At 43.2% G+C, this 17076-nt stretch overlaps 2 long non-coding RNA genes across 2 annotated transcripts in view; one reads left to right on the top strand and one right to left on the bottom strand.

Annotated features, from left to right (window-relative positions):
• Positions 1-15318, top strand: part of LOC309626746 — a 41404-nt gene extending 26086 nt beyond the window's left edge. Inside the window, exon 3 of the long non-coding RNA XR_014243385.1 lies at positions 16-15318. This is a non-coding gene — a long non-coding RNA (uncharacterized lncRNA). The remainder of the gene's footprint in view (positions 1-15) is intronic.
• Positions 1-17076, bottom strand: part of LOC309625960 — a 431996-nt gene that overhangs the window by 288346 nt on the left and 126574 nt on the right. The gene's annotated exons all lie outside the window — the stretch shown is intronic.

Raw genomic sequence — 17076 nt, 5'->3', positions numbered from 1 at the left:
TCCCACCCTCCCCAGTGTTTTTTTTTTTTTAAAAAGAACATAGCACCAGTGTTCTACTCAAAAACTGCTTAGAGAAACACTAAATTGGCCTCATGTTCTAATTCAGCATTTAAAAATAAATATTAGTGTTTATTTTCTTTCTTTATTTTTCATTTTTTTTTAAATTTATTTTTGGCTGCGTTGGGTCTTCGTTGCTGCGCATGGGCTTTCTCTAGTTGCGGCGAGCGAGGGTTACTCTTTGTTGAAGTGCACGGGCTTCTCATTGCGGTGGTTTCTCTTGTTGCGGAGCACGGGCTCTAGGCACGCGGGCTTCAGTAGTTGCGGCGCACGGGCTTAGTTGCCCCGTGGCATGTGGGATCTTCTGGGACCAGAGATCGAACCCATGTCCTCTGCATTGGCAGGCGGATTCTTAACGCACTGCGCCACCAGGAAAGTCCCTAATTCAGTCTTTAGAATAAATGTTTGCTATTGAACATCAGAAAAACATCAATGTTTCATGATTTTTAAGAGCATTTTATTCTGTATTTGTAAGGGCTCTTTAAAAGCAAATGGTCCAAAATAATTGAAAAAAACCCACTATAGATAATACTGGTCATATAGAAGATGATCTTGGTACTAAGAGTAAATTCAAGTGGATATTTAGAGTGAATAAATCAAATAGTAAAACTGGAAAAAGTGCCAAAGCATTTTTTGCATTTTCAGGTACTTTCTTCTTTGCCTGTGAATCTGATAAAATTAAAGGCAGAAACTTCACTTAATTCATCTTTATATCCCAGGGATGACATACTGTGTTTGTTTGAAGTTTTTGTGATATAAGGAATATGGAACCAAGGCTACGTGGTAGTAGGTACATATTGTAGCATAAAAAAGCTTCCTTGATTCTCAAGTCAGAGTAAGCAGTCACTCCTTCCAAGTTAACCATACTTGGTTATTACTCCATTCAAAAAATATTTTTCTCACCCTGAAAATAAACCCATTCTTTCTGATAAAGAAGACTACTTCAGACATTATGGTGACTCCAAGTGGTTCCTGGGTCTGACGTAAACCAGCGTCACAGCCTCCATGCCGGCAGGAGGCCTGCAGACCCGGAGGGTTACTTGGGCGGGCACCATGCAGGGTGATGGGTGGGCTCAGTGAGAGGGCTGGTTGTGATTGTCAAAGACACAGCTCGACACAAAAGGGCTGAATACTGGTAACCATAAGTTCGTTCTCTAAATCTGAGAGTCTGTTTCTGTTTTGTTAACAAGTTCATTTGTATCATTTTTGGTTTCTTTAGATTCTGCATATAAGCAAGATTATATGATATACACACTGCTCTATTTAAAATAGATAGCCAACAAGGACCTACTGTATAGCACAGGGAATGCTGCTCAGTATTCTGTAATAACCTAAATGGGAAAAGAATTCGAAAAAGAATAGATACATTTATATGTATAACTGAATCACTCTGCTGTACACCTGATGCTAACACAACATTGTTAATCAACTATGCTTCAATATAAAATAAAAATTCAAAAACAAAAACAAAAATACCCTCTGTTTGGGCCAACAACATGAGTCCAAAAAACACTGCTGAGCCTGGCCTGGCTAGGCTCATATGATTAGAACATGGGAACTCTGGGGTTCTCCCCACTGATACCTTATGTTTATAAAACATTATCTCCTAGGCTCACTCCTTGGGCAGTTGGCCAGCTCCTCAGGAGCCAGAGATGGTCATCTGCATTCACGACTCTTAGCTTCTCTTGGTCAGAGGAAAGGAGCTTGCAGCCCAGATCCAAGCTGACGGCATCCACAGAGGTGGACCCACTTCACTCCAGAGCAGCTTAAGCCATAGCCTGCATCCCTGTAAATGCATTGGCATGAAACTAGGCCGTGTCTACATTTCTGTAAATCTTTTTACATTATCCAACAATAAAACAAAATAGACCAACAATGTTTTTAGATGCCATAATTATTAAAACACATTACTTACTCACACCTAATTACCTCAACAGTGAACAAACTGCACTGAGAACAGGCATGAGAATGTTCAGCCCTGAGGGTATTTTCTCAGAATCAGAGAAAACTAAAATAGGAAAAGTTAAAGTGAAAATGCCTCCTCGGGCTTCCCTGGTGGCACAGTGGTTAAGAATCCACCTGCCAATGCAGAGGACGTGGGTTCGATCCCTGGTCCGGGAAGATCCCACATGCTGCGGAGCAACTAAACCCGTGCGCCACAACTACTGAGCCTGCGTGCCACAACTACTGAAACCCACGTGCCCAGAGCCCGTGCACTACAACAAGAGAAGCCACTGCAATGAGAAGCCCGCACACCACAACGAAGAGTAGCCCCTGCTCGCCACAACTAGAAAAAGCCCACGCGCAGCAACAAAGACCCAATGCAGCTAAAAATAAATAAATAAATAAATTTATTTTAAAAAATGAAAGAAAATGCCTCCTCCACCAGCAGCATTTTAATACACAAATGATTACATCTAGAACACATGGTTTCACTTTAATAATGATAGGGCTGGGTTTTTTTAAAATTTTTACCGTCTAAATCAAAATGCCACATTTAGTGGTAAGTTGCCAACTTTTGCTAATTTCCTAACTGATTACAAGACATTATGCCTCACTTAATTAAGATTTAGAGAGAAAATTAAAACTGTGAAATCAGATAAAAACCAAGCATTTTGCTATTGTTTAATATGAGACTCCAATTACAAAGGAGGAATGACTAAGAGAATCAAAGGAGGTTCAATTCCATTTAATTTAGCAAATATTATTTGAGTATCTACCATATGCTTACTGTGATGAACACTGCATTGATAAGAAAGAATTAAGAATCTGTGCGCTCATTGGAATAGCTTATAACATAGGAGTGACATTTCTTTTTCAAAACTGCTGAAAAAATAATACAGATTGGAATCCCAGGGTTATGAAGGTTCCCAGGGCACAGAGAAATAGCAGTCAGCTTGACGACCTATGGGAAGTTAGACTCAGTCCAACATGACAACCGACTGTGAAGGACAAATTCAAAGATGAATAAAATGATTGTCTGTATCTTCCACAGGAAAGTCAGGGGCATGAGGAGCAGATTCTGTAGGAAAATTTGGTTTGGGTACAAGCAGGTCAGGCCAGAGTTGATGCCAAAAAGACCATTGGAAGAGTATGCAGCGTGAGCTCAAGGACTCCAAAGCTGGAAATTTCTACTGCAGATAGCTTTTTTGCCTGGAAGCTATCCCAAGGTCAAGGCAAAGAGTTGAAAGAGAGAGAGCAAAGGGCAGTTAAAGCAGAATTTCACAAAACCTTATATTAAGGGTGTAGAGAAAGAAAACCTTAGGAAGTAATAAAAAGGGAGGAAAACCAGAAAAAAGTGTATTTTGATAGAAGCCTTAGGAAGGAACGATACCCAGAAGGATGCGGGAATCAAATTATGTCTAATAATGTCAAATACTGCAGAAGTTCAAAGACAATGGGATTCACTGGCTTTGGTGAAGGGAAGGTGAGCTTTGATAAGTGATGTTAGCAGCACCACAGGGGAAAACATTAGATATTAAGGGACACAGTAAGAAAAGAATAACCAATCCTGTTAGGAAGTATGACTCTGAAGAAAGTTTATTATATTGAATTATTAGTAAGGTGAAAAGAAGGTTTATTTTCCTTTTCTAGGAGAGAGGAGACATAACGGAGAAAAAATAAGGTGGGAAAGGGGAGATAGTTGATGGATAAAGATTCTGAAGGTGAAGGAAAATTCTTGAGAGAGTATAGGTGGAAAAGAGAAGCATTCTTTCCCATAAGACAGGAGGCAAGGAAGCGGGGAGGGAGAGCAGACAGGAAAACAGAAAATCTGAAATCAAGATGAACAGTCAGCAACGCTCAAGATTAAGCTTGACTCCGGGAACAGAAGGCATTGAGTTAACGTCTTGGAAATATCGGGGTGATGAGACAACAGGGAACAGGGCAGGGGGAGCAAGCAGCTTGAGCAAAATGAAGAGGTTTGCAGGTGCTACTAACAGAAGCGGGCATTTTGTGTTGTTGTTACACCTTAGCAGAGAAACAAATTTTTTTTTTTTAATTTTTATTTATTTATTTATTTATTTATTTATTTATTTATTTATGGCTGTGTTGGGTCTTCATTTCTGTGCGAGGGCTCTCTCTAGTTGCGGCAAGTGGGGGCCACTCTTCATCGCGGTGTGCGGGCCTCTCACTATTGCGGCCTCTCTTGTTGCGGAGCACAGGCTCCAGACGCACAGGCTCAGTAATTGTGGCTCACGGGCCTACTTGCTCCACGGCATGTGGGATCCTCCCAGACCAGGGCTCGAACCCGTGTCCCCTGCATTGGCAGGCAGATTCTCAACCACTGTGCCACGAGGGAAGCCCGAGAAACAAATCTTTACAAAGGAAAATCAAGAGATTTTCTAGTTCACTGTCTTATGATGTTGTCCAAGTGTCAGGTTTTGTTGCTGTTGTTTGTTTATTTCATTTTTGTAAGAAACACACAAACTATTTGAAGTTATAGCATATTCATCCTGGTGTCGTCATCTACCTTTTTTTCATAAAAGTAGGCTTTTTTTTTTCATAAGCCTGACCTACTAGGACCATAAGCAACCTGAAAGCAAAGCAAGTGTTACTGACTGTTTTGGCTGCTCCAAAACAATGAGGATTGAAATATGTATATAATAGGTTTCCTAAACATAGAACTTAATGAAAGAACATTCCTAATATTTGGTCAGTTCTCATTTGGAAAAGGTAATCTGAGTTAGAAAAGCCCCAGTCAGGTGGCAAAGTCCACACTCTCCTCTGTGTTTTGGTCATCATGAGAGGGGTTTGGAGAGAAACCCATTTTCTTTTCGGTTGAGTATAAAATGAAGCATATGTTGTGTTTGAATAAGTCAACTCATTCTCCCAATGAATGAATGTATGGCATGTTTTTATTCCACATAATATGCCTTTGTAATACCTTTTCATAAAACACAGAAGTCCTTGTGGGTAAGGTCATCTGAAGGAGAGAAAGAGAGAGAAGAAAGAGAAAGATAGATGAAATGCCTGCTGTTATTTACCTCTCTTTTTGGAGAAAGAATTAGACTGAAGTTCCAGTCTTCAACCAGTAAAGTTGTTGGATAATATTGGGCAGTTACTAATATCTTCATTCTTCCTGAGTCTGCTCTTCCGCACCCCAATCCCACACTCTTTTTCCTAATCTACATATGCCTAACTATGATTTTGCTTGTGATATATCATGTTTGTATGTATTTATTGGCACAATAATGTGTAAAAATGACCCCAAAACTCATTTAGTCTCTACAGATCTGAGTGATGCCGGGGTGGCTCTCCTGCAGCCGGTGGGTGTATGATTTGGGTCCTCACTGCAATTCTCTCATGTTTGCTGGACACACAGGATGGTCAGAGCATGTTATTATGGTGATGACAGAGGTTCAAGAGAGCAAGCCCCGCTGTGTACTCACATTTCAAGTCCCTGCTTGTTATCTATCAAGTGAGAGTCCATTGAACAAAGCAAGTTACTTAATCCAGTTCAATGTGAAGAGGGCCCTTTTGTTGTAGGAACTTCAGGGTCACACATCACAGGGTTTAGATACAGAGAAGAGTGAAGAATTGAGCTGATTATTCCAAACAATAAAGACAACTTCTGATTTTGGAATTCTTACACAAGTATTTACACTTTATCAAATACCTTTGTCCTTTTCCTTCTTAACTTTTTTATTCTCCTCAACTTTTAGAATGTAACTGAGAAAGTGATTGGAGAAAAAAATTCCAGAAGAAGAAATTGCAATATTTTCGTTTTATGAGCACTCATCATAGAATACAGCAGGAGGTGCTGAGTATAATAGACCACATTTATTTTTCATTTAATCTATTCAACTTAGAGTCTATATTGTTACTATATTAAGTTTTTAGTTTTGGGAGTGTAGAGGCTAATTTTTATCTACTTTTCATAATCTAAGATATTTTAGCAATCCCTACTCTTTTATTAATTGTTATTTCATTTAGCAGGATGGTGAAATCAGTAACATCTAACTCATTTCAGATTATAATATTACATGAGGAATAAATTTGGAATTCAAGACAATGTATTTTTTAAAAAATTCTCGTATAACAAATCGTCTGTTTGAAATAATGGAAAGGGAATGGATTTATAGAAATAAATGAAATGGAATAGAATAATGGAAAGAATGGATTTAAGTGGATGTAAGTGAAATAATGGATTAAGTGAAATTGATTTAAGTGGAACACGTTATTTTAGCAAATTAATAAGCAGTCATTTTCTACACACTATGAATTACCCACACCACCCATTCTCTCTCATGTTGAAGCAAAGTGCTGACAAATTACTTCCGATGAGGAAAACAATCATGAAACAAAATAACACTCTACTTCAGGTAATGCATGGGCTCAAAATTGGAAACTAGAAACATTAAAAATCTGTCAATTAATCCTACTTTTTTTTCATGACCTATATTCTTGGCTAGTTACAAATTAGTCACCAAAACAATTCCTTGCACACATAATTTAGATTTAAAGGAGTGTTCTGTGAAAGCGTAAGAATAGAGAAATCATTCCTAATTTAGCCAAACCTGGAGAGTGTACACCAATCCCCTAAAGTCCACTCAGAAATAAGTCAGTGTAGCCACTTACTGCAACTAATCTACTCAGGATTGCCACATGGAGGGTGGTTAAATAAATGAGGCTATATCCAAGCCATGAGTGTTATAAGGACACTAAAATGTACGGATATCACTTTTACATATATGCTCACAAGCGTGTGAAACAAAACAGACAATGGTAAATAATGCATGGGGAAGATTTCAGAATATTACCATCGATAACATATTTGTATATGTGTGTATCAAAAAGGAGGCAGATACACCGCAGTTAATTGAACGCAGAAAAATTAATGTAAATGATTGTCTACCAGGCATCAGGATGTTAACTAAGTCACTGGAAAGGAAAGAATCCACCACAGGCTCACGGAGGTAGCAAGTACAGCGGTAGCCGCCACTGCCTGGGCTTCCGAGGAAAAATGGAGGGAATTATTAAATCTCCAACGCTTGGTGGAGGGGCCCTGAGGGGTGGGCGGCACTGCTGAAACACTACTGGCGTCCCTGAGCTCCAACGGGGGCTCCCAGTGGGGACAAGACCCTGATCCTGAAGAGAAGACCCCAGGTGGCTGGTGCTGGTGTTTCTTTTTTTTTGTTGTTTTTGTTGTTAATAGTTTCTTTTTTTATGGAAGTATCACTGATTTACAATACGATATTAGTTTCAGGTGTACCACATAGTGATTCAATAGCTTTGTAGTTTATACTCCCTTTAGAGTCGTTATAAAATATTGGCTATATTCCCTGTGTTGCACACTATATCCTTGTAGCTTATTTATTTTATATCTGGTAGTTTGTACCTCTTAATCCCCTACCCCTATGTTTGCCCCTCCCCTCTTCCCTCTCCCCACTGGTAACCACTGGTGTGTTCTCTATATCTGTGAGTCTATTTCTGTTTTGTTATATTCATTCCTTTATTTTATTTTTTAGATTCCATATATAAGTGATAACATACAGTGTTTGCCTTTCTCTGTCTGAAATTATTTCACTAAGCATAGTACACTCCATGTCCATCCATGTTGTTCCAAATGGCAGGATTTCATTTTTTCATGGCTGAGTAGTATTCCATTATATATATATACTCATCTTTATCCATTCATCTCTTGATGGACCCTTAGGTTGCTTCCATATCTTTGCTATTGTCAATAATGCTGCTGTGAACATTGGGGTACATGTATCTTTTCAAATTCGTATTTTTCTTTTCTTTGAATATATACCCAGGAGTGGAATTGCTGGATCGTATGGCAACTCTATTTATGTTTTTTTTAAAGGAACCTCTGTACTATTTTCCACTGCTCTCCATAGTGGCTGCACCAATTTACATTCCTACCAACAGTGTAGGAGGGTTCCCTTTTCTCCGCATCCTCACCAACATTTGTTATTTGTGGTCTTTTTGATTTTAGATTTTGTGGTCCATTCTGACAGGTGTAAGGTGATATCTCATTGTGGTTTGATTTGCATTTCCCTGATGATTAGCAATGTTGAGCATCTTTTCATGTGCCTGTTGGCCATCTGTATGTCTTCTTTAGAAAAATGTCTATTCAGGTCTCCTGCCTGTTTTTTGTTTAGGTTGTTTGCTTTTTTGATGTTGAGTTGTATGAGCTGTTTATATATTTTGGATATTAACCCCTTATCAGTCATATCATTTGAAAATATTTTCTCCCATTCAGTAGGTTGTCTTTTCATTTTGTCAATGGTTTCCTTTGCTGTGCAAGTATTTTTAAATTTAATTAGGTTCCGTTTGTTTATTTTAGCTTTTGTTTCCTTTGCCTGAGGAGACAGATCCAAAAAAACATTGCTGCAATTTATGTCAGAGTGTTCCACCTATGTTTTCTTCTAGGAGTTTCATGGTTTCCAGGCTTACATTTAGGTCTTTAATTCATTTTGAGTTTCTATTTGTGTATGGTGTTAGAGAATGTTCTAATTTCATTCTTTTGCATGTAGCTGTCCAGTTTTCCCAGCACCACTTATTGAAGAGGCTGTCTTGCCTCCTTTGTCATAGATTAATTGGCCACAAGTGTGTGGGTTTATTTCTAGGCTTTCTATCCTGTTGCATTGATCTATGTGTCTGTTTCTGTGCCAGTACCATGCTGTTGCAATGACTGTAGCTTGGTGGGATAGTCTGAAGTCGGGGTGTGAGGCTGGGCCACACTGACGCCATTCTGTCAGCTCCATCTCAGGCCCCTAGTCCTACCCCCTCCCCTCTCTGTGTGACTGAACTTTGGCCCACTCACAAGGAATGTGCCCAAGCCAGATAATTCCTATCAGCCTTCACCCTTGCCTTCATCTGATATGAAACCTGGAAAAGTGTCTTTGCTGATGCAGATGGTTGGTGGTCATGAGACCCCTGGGGGGAGGGAAACCCCCTTCCCATCCGTGCAGAGGTGCTTCTCACTTAGAAGTCAGACTCTATTTTTAGCTTTGGCCCCTGAAGTCCCCTTCTCTGCAGCGCCTGGTGCCTAGGGCAGCTGTGAAAGCCTCTGGATCATCCATCCTCAGGTCCTTCCTGCCTGTGTGTAAGTTTCCCACAATAAGCTTATGATCGCACTTTATGGAATTGCCCACTTTGTTTTTTGGTCTCTAAATACCTTCTCAGTTCTGTTGGATATTAGTCAATGTCTCTGCCTCTCAACGCGGGACGCGTGATCTGGGAAAGCCCAGTGCAGCCGATCCTGCAAGTGTTGGCAAAGCAGCAAACTGAGTCCAGCTGTTCCTGCAGAAAGGAACTGCCCCTGCCCAGGGGAAGAAGCAGCGCTGGGTGGCAATCTGGGGAGAAGCCGACAGAAACCCCCAGGAGGCAAAGGATGGAGGAGCCCCTTTCATCCCGTCCCCTCCCACACCCCCTGCAGGCAGAGCTCACGGTGCAGCCAGCAGGCCGAGCAGGACGGGGTTCACAGAGCCCAGGCCCACATCACTGAGCAGTGGACAGTGGACAGCTTGAAGCTGAGGGGCACCAGCTGCACACCTGACACAGGTAGATGTCACCTTTCATGCCCATACTCAGGTGCCTGGTTCTGGGCACACAGCAGGATCGCTCTTCCCCTCCTTTGGGATGAATCTTGGGCTCCCACCTCCCATCCCGCCCCACAGACCTTCTAGGTGGGTCCATGCACCTTCTTCATTGAGACAGAGAACTTCCCTGAAGTTTACCCCCCGGATCCATCGCCCCTCCCTGAATGAGAGGCCCTCCTCTGAGCCGCCACAGCAAACTGATCAGTAATTAACACTGCAGCGTGGAAGCCTCCTGAGCTGTGTTTCTCCCCCCTGGACCGAATCCCCCTAAGGATGGAGCCACGGCTTCTGCTTCTGCAGCCGAGCCCTCGGCATGGGGCGACCACAAATATCAGTACATGGCTCTTTGGTACCAAAGCTGCGTGAGACAAGAGTTGAGAATAAAGAAGGGAACATCAAAGGTGATTATGGGAAAAGAGAGGTAAAGAAGTAAAAATGACAGAGACACAAATACCTATGAGGGAAGAAACAACTGAGGGATGGGTCTGGAGGAGTAAGTGTCTGAAAGTACAACAATTACATTTAAAAGGCACATTCATATCCTCTGCCCAAGAATGTCATGAGGAGTGGGCGCCATTACCTTAAATAATAATCTCCCCTGGGAAGAGGGACAAGCACATTTACTAAGACATTTAGAATTGTGCTGGAGAAGCGATTTTTTTAAAATTCCACTGGGAACTATAATTTATTGGCAACGATATCAACTCGACAAAATGTTTCCAGTTCTAATTTCATAGGGCCGGATGAAGTTCTTATTTTTATTCTCTATGTTATATATATGTGTGTGTGTGTGTGTGTGTGTGTGTGTGTGTGTGTTTAACTACCATCTTCTGAACTTTAAAGAGAGCTAAAAATTGGGAAAGAAGTGGTAGATATCCTTGAGAAAATATACATGATTTTAGAAATTTTGGTTCTTACATCACAAATGAAATATTAAAGACCAATAAGGTTAACCAAAAACTAACTTCATTCATAAAATCTGTCTTAAGGAAGAACCTTATTTTATTGACCCATTTATTTCCTTGTGAGTGTTTACTGCAAGTTCATCTGGATTCAGTGCTGGGTTCGGACAGGCAGGACCTGCTGGGAACCCCCCATCTGTTTGCTTCCCACCTGTTTCCATTCAATATGTATACTTTTATCTGAAAGTTGGAATCAAAATACCTGCTCTACTTACTTCACAGAGGTTTAGCAAGGAAGGAATGGATGATTACGTCCAAAAAATTAAACGAATCTCCCAGGGCACAGACCAATTTTATATGGTGGTAGAAGAAAGACACTAAAACATTTACGTGACAGACAAAATCTAATATATGATTAAATGCTCAAAAGAGCGATACATACAGAAAGTGCCAGAAGGTTTCAGAAAATGGGGGGACGCCAGTATAGATGAGGGGATACAGCTCCCTAATGACTCACTTAGTGCCTCGAAATGTATTTTTATCCCTAACCCACATCCTTCATGCGACATCTTCACCCTGTTCTCATTTGTTCTGTCCCCAGAGGAACCCGCCAAGCATGCTGCTGAGGCGAAGTCATCCTTCAAGCTCCCTGCCTTTTGGACTCAGGATCCAGCACTGAACAAGGAAACCGAGTTCTCGGTTGGCACGCCCCACTAGCCTCAGATCTTATCTTGGGAGGGTTTCTGCCCTTTGCCACTACTAAAATTCCATAATTCTCTGATTTCTCAGACTGCTCTGTGCAAACCACTCTGCAGACTCCAGGAAGCCGTTCTGTCACACGGCTTCACGATCACCACCCCTCATCCTCTGCAAAGCCTTTGAAATCCCCACGCCAATCTCACCGTGTCCATCCCAACAGCCTCGCTTCCAGCGTTAAGCTCTCTGGAAAGAAAACACACACTCACATCACAACCACTTTACTTCACAGGCTTGACAGTTCTTTCCTGTTTTCCTAAGGGTATCACATGATACTCTAAATACTTTTACTTTTTCCCAATGGAATGGCATTCATTGACATGTTTAAGGTGCAATGACCTTCATCAATAACTAAGCAAATTTACCATCTGTGTTCCAAGGTGTCCCCTCCAACCTCCTTGTGCTTTTTAAATAACTGAACTTTCCTTGTGCTTTTGATTTAAGATGACCAGCCATTGCCACGATTTAATTCATAGCTATGAAATTAAGATCAATAAAATAAGAAAGAGAGTTTAAAATAATTTTTTTCTCATAAGTATGTTGTCCTGTAATCCCCAAATCCACGGATGGGGGCTGGGTGATGTCCTTGGGGGACGTTGAAGGAGATGAGGGTGAAACGGCTACGAGATTCTGAATGTGTCCACAGGCTCGGTTGTAGTTTGAAAGAGGCCTGACCTCAGAGTCCCTGCATCTTCCCTTCCTTTCCAGGGCAGTTTTGCACCCACCTTCCCCCAAGGGCCTGGTCCCGAGGTCCCTCCACTCCACCACTGGTCCACACTCCTCTGAACTGTGATGGCACTCGTGTCCTTGCTCCTGACTTCCTCATGAAGGACTTAGCCTTGACTGCAGCAGGGAACTGCATGCCTATCTTCAAATGCGTGTACACATCTGCTCTTACCAACAGCTGCAGTCCAAGGAGGGCAGGGAGGACACTGTGCATCTTCCCCCCTGAGTCTGAGACTCAACTCTGTGTCCATAGATGCCCCACAAGAATAGAGTTGGGGCTGGCAGTGGGGAAAATGCTAAGATGGACAACCAGACAAGACACAATGCTCACCTGTACCCAGGACTGTGCATTTACTCCTTCATTCTCTGTTAATACACATCTTAGAATTGTTCTGAGAGTTAAATGGGTTGATACACGTACCTCACTTCACCCGGTACCCAGCCACTCTCAGCAGGTGTTAGTGATTCCTAGGACTGTGGGCTGCTTGAAGGCTGATGACACGGACGCCAAGAACAATGTCCCACCCCAACTGGGAGCTCAGAAAAGACTTTTTTCAGTGTAATAGAGTTGAACGGGTGGTGAAAATGCCACAAAAACTGTAAATGTTTGATTTTAGAATAAAAGACTGATCAGATTCTATTGAAGCAAATGGCAGGGGACATTCCACTTTGTTTGTAATAAAATTTTGTTGCAAATACACTGGTAGTAATCACAGCGAACTATTGCAGGGCCTCAAGACCAAAGAGAATGTATAACCGGGAATAAAAGAAACAAGGAAATGTTCTGAATGGCAGTCCTGGAAAAGCAAAATTTCTATTTTCGAGGGTATAACACACACACCTGGGTCCTTTTTGGCACGCACGTTATGGCATCTGGGTCATGCTTTGTTAGAGGTATTTGTTTTGGGGGTCAGGGGAGTGGCTGATATAAGGGAAGAAATACACTCCTCTGTGGGGTGTCTTCCACAACACCCATCACTTCCGACACCAGGTGGGCGAGTATTACAGGTGAAGCAATTCTGTAACACCAGCTGGGGGTCCTACAATTAACTCATCTCTGACTCCATCTACCTGGAGGTAGCAACCGACCCCAGGGGTTACAGGCTCAGGCCCACAAGGCTGCCCTCTCTCTCCTGCCACTGCTGACATCAGTCACACGTCGCCTGTGCTTCTGACCAACCTGACCATCTAGAGATCGGGGGTTCCCATAACCCCCTCCTCAGGTTAGATAATGTACTAGAAGGATCACAGAACTTGGGGAAACAGTTCACTCCCTAGATCACCAGTTTATTCTAAAAGGTTAGAACTCAGGAACAACCAGATAGAAGAGATGCACAGGGCAAGGTGTAGGGAAAGGATGTGAGCTTCCACGCTCTCTCCAACCCTGACTCTTCCCAAATCTCCACATGTTCACCAGTCTCAAAGCTCTTGAAACCCCATTCTTCCAGGTTTTTACAGACGCTTTTTATGGAGGCGGAGCCAGGAAGCTGAGCTGGACACCCCTGATTGGCAATGAGCCATGGTCTGAAAACTGCACTGCACTGCCCTGATCAGGTCGATACACCCTACTGATTTATAACTATGGGGTGATAATTCAGGGGTGAAGGGGTTCCACCCCGAAATATGTGGGATTGGCACACTGATTATTTTGAACTGAAGGTATTTGCAGATGCAAGAAGGGCTCTCTGACCTCCCATGTTCTACCTAAAAGCAGGTCATCAAATTCCTATGAGAAGGGGGCCCTCCCTGGACCAGGAGGAGCAGGACATTCTTACCGATGCTGGAATGGACCTGTACAAACAACTTATTAAAATAGCCCTAATCTTCCTTTCGTCCCCCCCACCCTACATCTCCTAGTCACTCTCCCACAATTTACCACCCCCAGCCCAAACTTCTTTTTCCTTTGTCTCTTCAGTCTCCAAAATTTATCATTCTTTGTTAAAATAGTATATAATTTGTCAGGCCTATCTGCTTCTCTGGGTTTTTATTTCTTATATATGAAGGCCCCCTTGTACACACAGAAAATTAACATTGAATAAAACATGAATGTTCTTCTCCTATCAATATGTCTTTTTTCGGTTTAATTTTCAGGCCCAGCCACAGAACCTAAGAGGGTGGAGGGAAAGCCTTTCCTCCACTGTAGTTCCAAGGACAAACTCATCTGACCATCAAACACTATGATGATGGACACCAGCCAGGATTCAGAAATACTTCTGTCATACTGATGTTTCTTTTAAAAGCATCCATCAATGATTGTTCCCTAGAGACTTTTTTTTTCCTGATTGCCATACCTTATGCACTTATTTTAATTTGCTTAAGCAGGTGTTATGATTATAAATTGGCTCTTGATTATCCTCAGAGGTATTATCTTCCAATACTTTCTGAAAATAACTAAGCAGTAGAGATAACTAAATTGTTTATTTTCCTTCATTTTACTCTGCATGTTCTCTTACTTTTCTAGCTCCTACAGCCAACAGGGAAGGGCAGATTTTATAAGCTGAAATTCATGATTACTCCCCCATCCCTTGGAAAAGGGGCAGAATAAACTTGGGAGGCAAGCGAGCTCGAGGGCAGCTTTGCTCGAGGTGAGGGGAGTGTGAGCATCGAGGAGGCTCAGAGCAGGATGAATTCCCAGCAGGGGCAGGCGGCTTCCCGGCAGCTCTGGGTCCAGCTCCAGGCTGCGGGTTCACAGCTGTTAGTTTATTATGTGATGCCTTTCCAGCACCCATCAGAGTCACCTTGCAGAGTTGAACGACGTTTGAGGATTCTTTATTCCACTGTCTCCTCAATAGCATAAACACAGAGGTAGTTTGAACAATTCCCAGTGCTAAGAGGGCAGCCTGAGAGCCATCGGCTGGGCTTTCATGTCTTCCTCTGGCAAATGCACAGGGCAGGTAAAGACGCACATCATGACCAGCATCTTTACTGCTGGGGGGCCTGCCTTAGTCCACCTGGGCTGTTATAACAAAATACCACAGATGGGGCAGTTGAACAACAGACATATACTCCTCACAGCTCTAGAGTCTCAAAGTTCAAGATCAAGTCCCCAGAAGATCCAGTGTCTGGTGAGAACCCTTTTCCTGCTTCATAGACAGGGTCTTCTTGCTATGTCCTCACCTGGAGGAAGGGTCAGGGGGCTCTCTGGGGTCTCTTCTATAAGGACACTGATCCCATCATGGGGGCTCCACCCTCGTGACCTCACAAAGCCTCACCTCCTGACACCATCACATTGGGGGTTAGGATCCAGCATGTGAATTTTGTGGGGACACAACAGCTTACGACAGGCCACGTGACACACAGGGCCTGAAAGGGAGCCCTGGGAAGGCCCCTCGTGAGAGAAAGAGACAAACAGTGTGAAGCCAGCACAGCCAGGGCTCTCAGGAACGGGGGTCCCCCTGACAGCCTAGCAAGGAAGCGAGGACGGGGACCATCTGAGAGGCCGGCTGGGGCCTCGGAGGCTCAGCCCTGTCCTTCTAACCCATCACTCCTGCGACCGGCCTCTTATTTCCAGAAACGTGCTCACCTTTTTCTCTCTCTGGGGTCAGGCTGATCTGCTGTGGGGCTGCAAGCACAGGAGGCCCGCAGGCAGGGCGTTCAAACCATGAAAGCCCCCCACCTGCAGGGGAACGAGGATGGAGAGGAGGGAGGCCTTGGGGGCCTCGTCCTGGCAGCGGGAAGACTGGGGTCACGGCTTCCGCCAGGGCCTGCGGGCATGTCCTCAGTGAGGGCATCCCACTGTGACCTGGTCTCCAGGGCGTCCCCATGACCCCCGGCTGAGCACTCCTGCCCCGTTCTGGTAAGCTGTGGAGTTACCCACTCCCTCACAGGACGCCCTGGGCAAAGCCCAGTCCTCCGGGGAACAGAGCCTGACTGCTGCCTAACAGAGGGTGATGGAAAAGAAGCTGGGTGGTAGGCTATTTGTGGGCAGTTTCTTTGCTGGCCTGTGTGCGGGGGGTTCTGAAGTTTAGAGGAGAGAAGAGGTGGAAGAAAGAGAGAGAGAGAGAGACGGCAAGAGAAAAAGCCAGCACCCACCAGGGAGGGCAACGGTACTTTAAAACACACAGATGCCCGAATTTAATTTTAGTTGGTGAAGACGATGAATTTCTCACAGTTTCTGAGATGGAGTCAAGGGCCATCTTACTGGGATGTCAAACAAGAATGACATCACAGGCTGGGGGATTGAAGGTCATTTGGATTATATTAAAATTTATATCATGCACTTATTAGAATGACCAGAATTTGACAATACTGAATGCATTTGGTACATCCCAAATAACAAGTCATTGAAGACCTATGGCAGAAGGGAGGAGGGGAGGGAGGGGGGATGGGAGGGACAGGGGGAGGATGGGGCAGAGGACCCCCTACAACCTGACCCCAAGGACTCAGGGGTATAAGTCAGCCTTGAGTAGCCCCACCCAGAGTGCAGGGGTTGGGCTTCCATGTCTGGCCTCAGGAAAGAGAATTCCAAAGAACTCAGCTCCCTACCCTACAGCCCCCTGGGGTGGGGGTAGGGAGGGGGAGACCCCAGGAGAAGGGTCCTGGGCACGGACTGTAAAGGGCGCCTGGAGCTGAGACTGGGATTTCATTTTCTGATGATTTCACTGCATTCGTTTTTGAAGTTTATCTTGTGGAATTGAACAGATTATAGAGAATATCAGTGAATCTTTATTTTTAAAGAATTATTATATAATCACCTGATATGTCAAATGTGGGAAATAAAAGGGTGGTTATTTTATCATAGTAAGTTTTATTACAACCTTTAATTAGCAATAACTGTAAAAGTTGAACGGCATGTGGATTCGATTTTGCTAATGATTTAAGGAAAGTAGAGATATTAGGTACACAAATAGAAGAGTTGAGTTAGAATTTAAATGTATCACGAGAGACCTATACATTGGGATCAAATAAAACAGGAACAGTTACGTAAAAATAAACATACAATTCTCTCAAAGGCAGCACCAAGAAAATGATTGAAACCATATGCCCTGGAGCAGGACCGCCCTTGTCTTCATGTCTGCTCCTGGATTCCTACTAACTGGGGGACCTTCATGTAAGAAGGGAGATAATAGTACCTATCCCAGGGC

The sequence above is a fragment of the Balaenoptera borealis genome (assembly GCF_965194805.1).
Source record: "Balaenoptera borealis genome assembly, chromosome: 3".
Lineage (NCBI taxonomy): Eukaryota > Metazoa > Chordata > Mammalia > Artiodactyla > Balaenopteridae > Balaenoptera > Balaenoptera borealis.
This window is presented reverse-complemented; position numbering and strand designations above follow the sequence as displayed.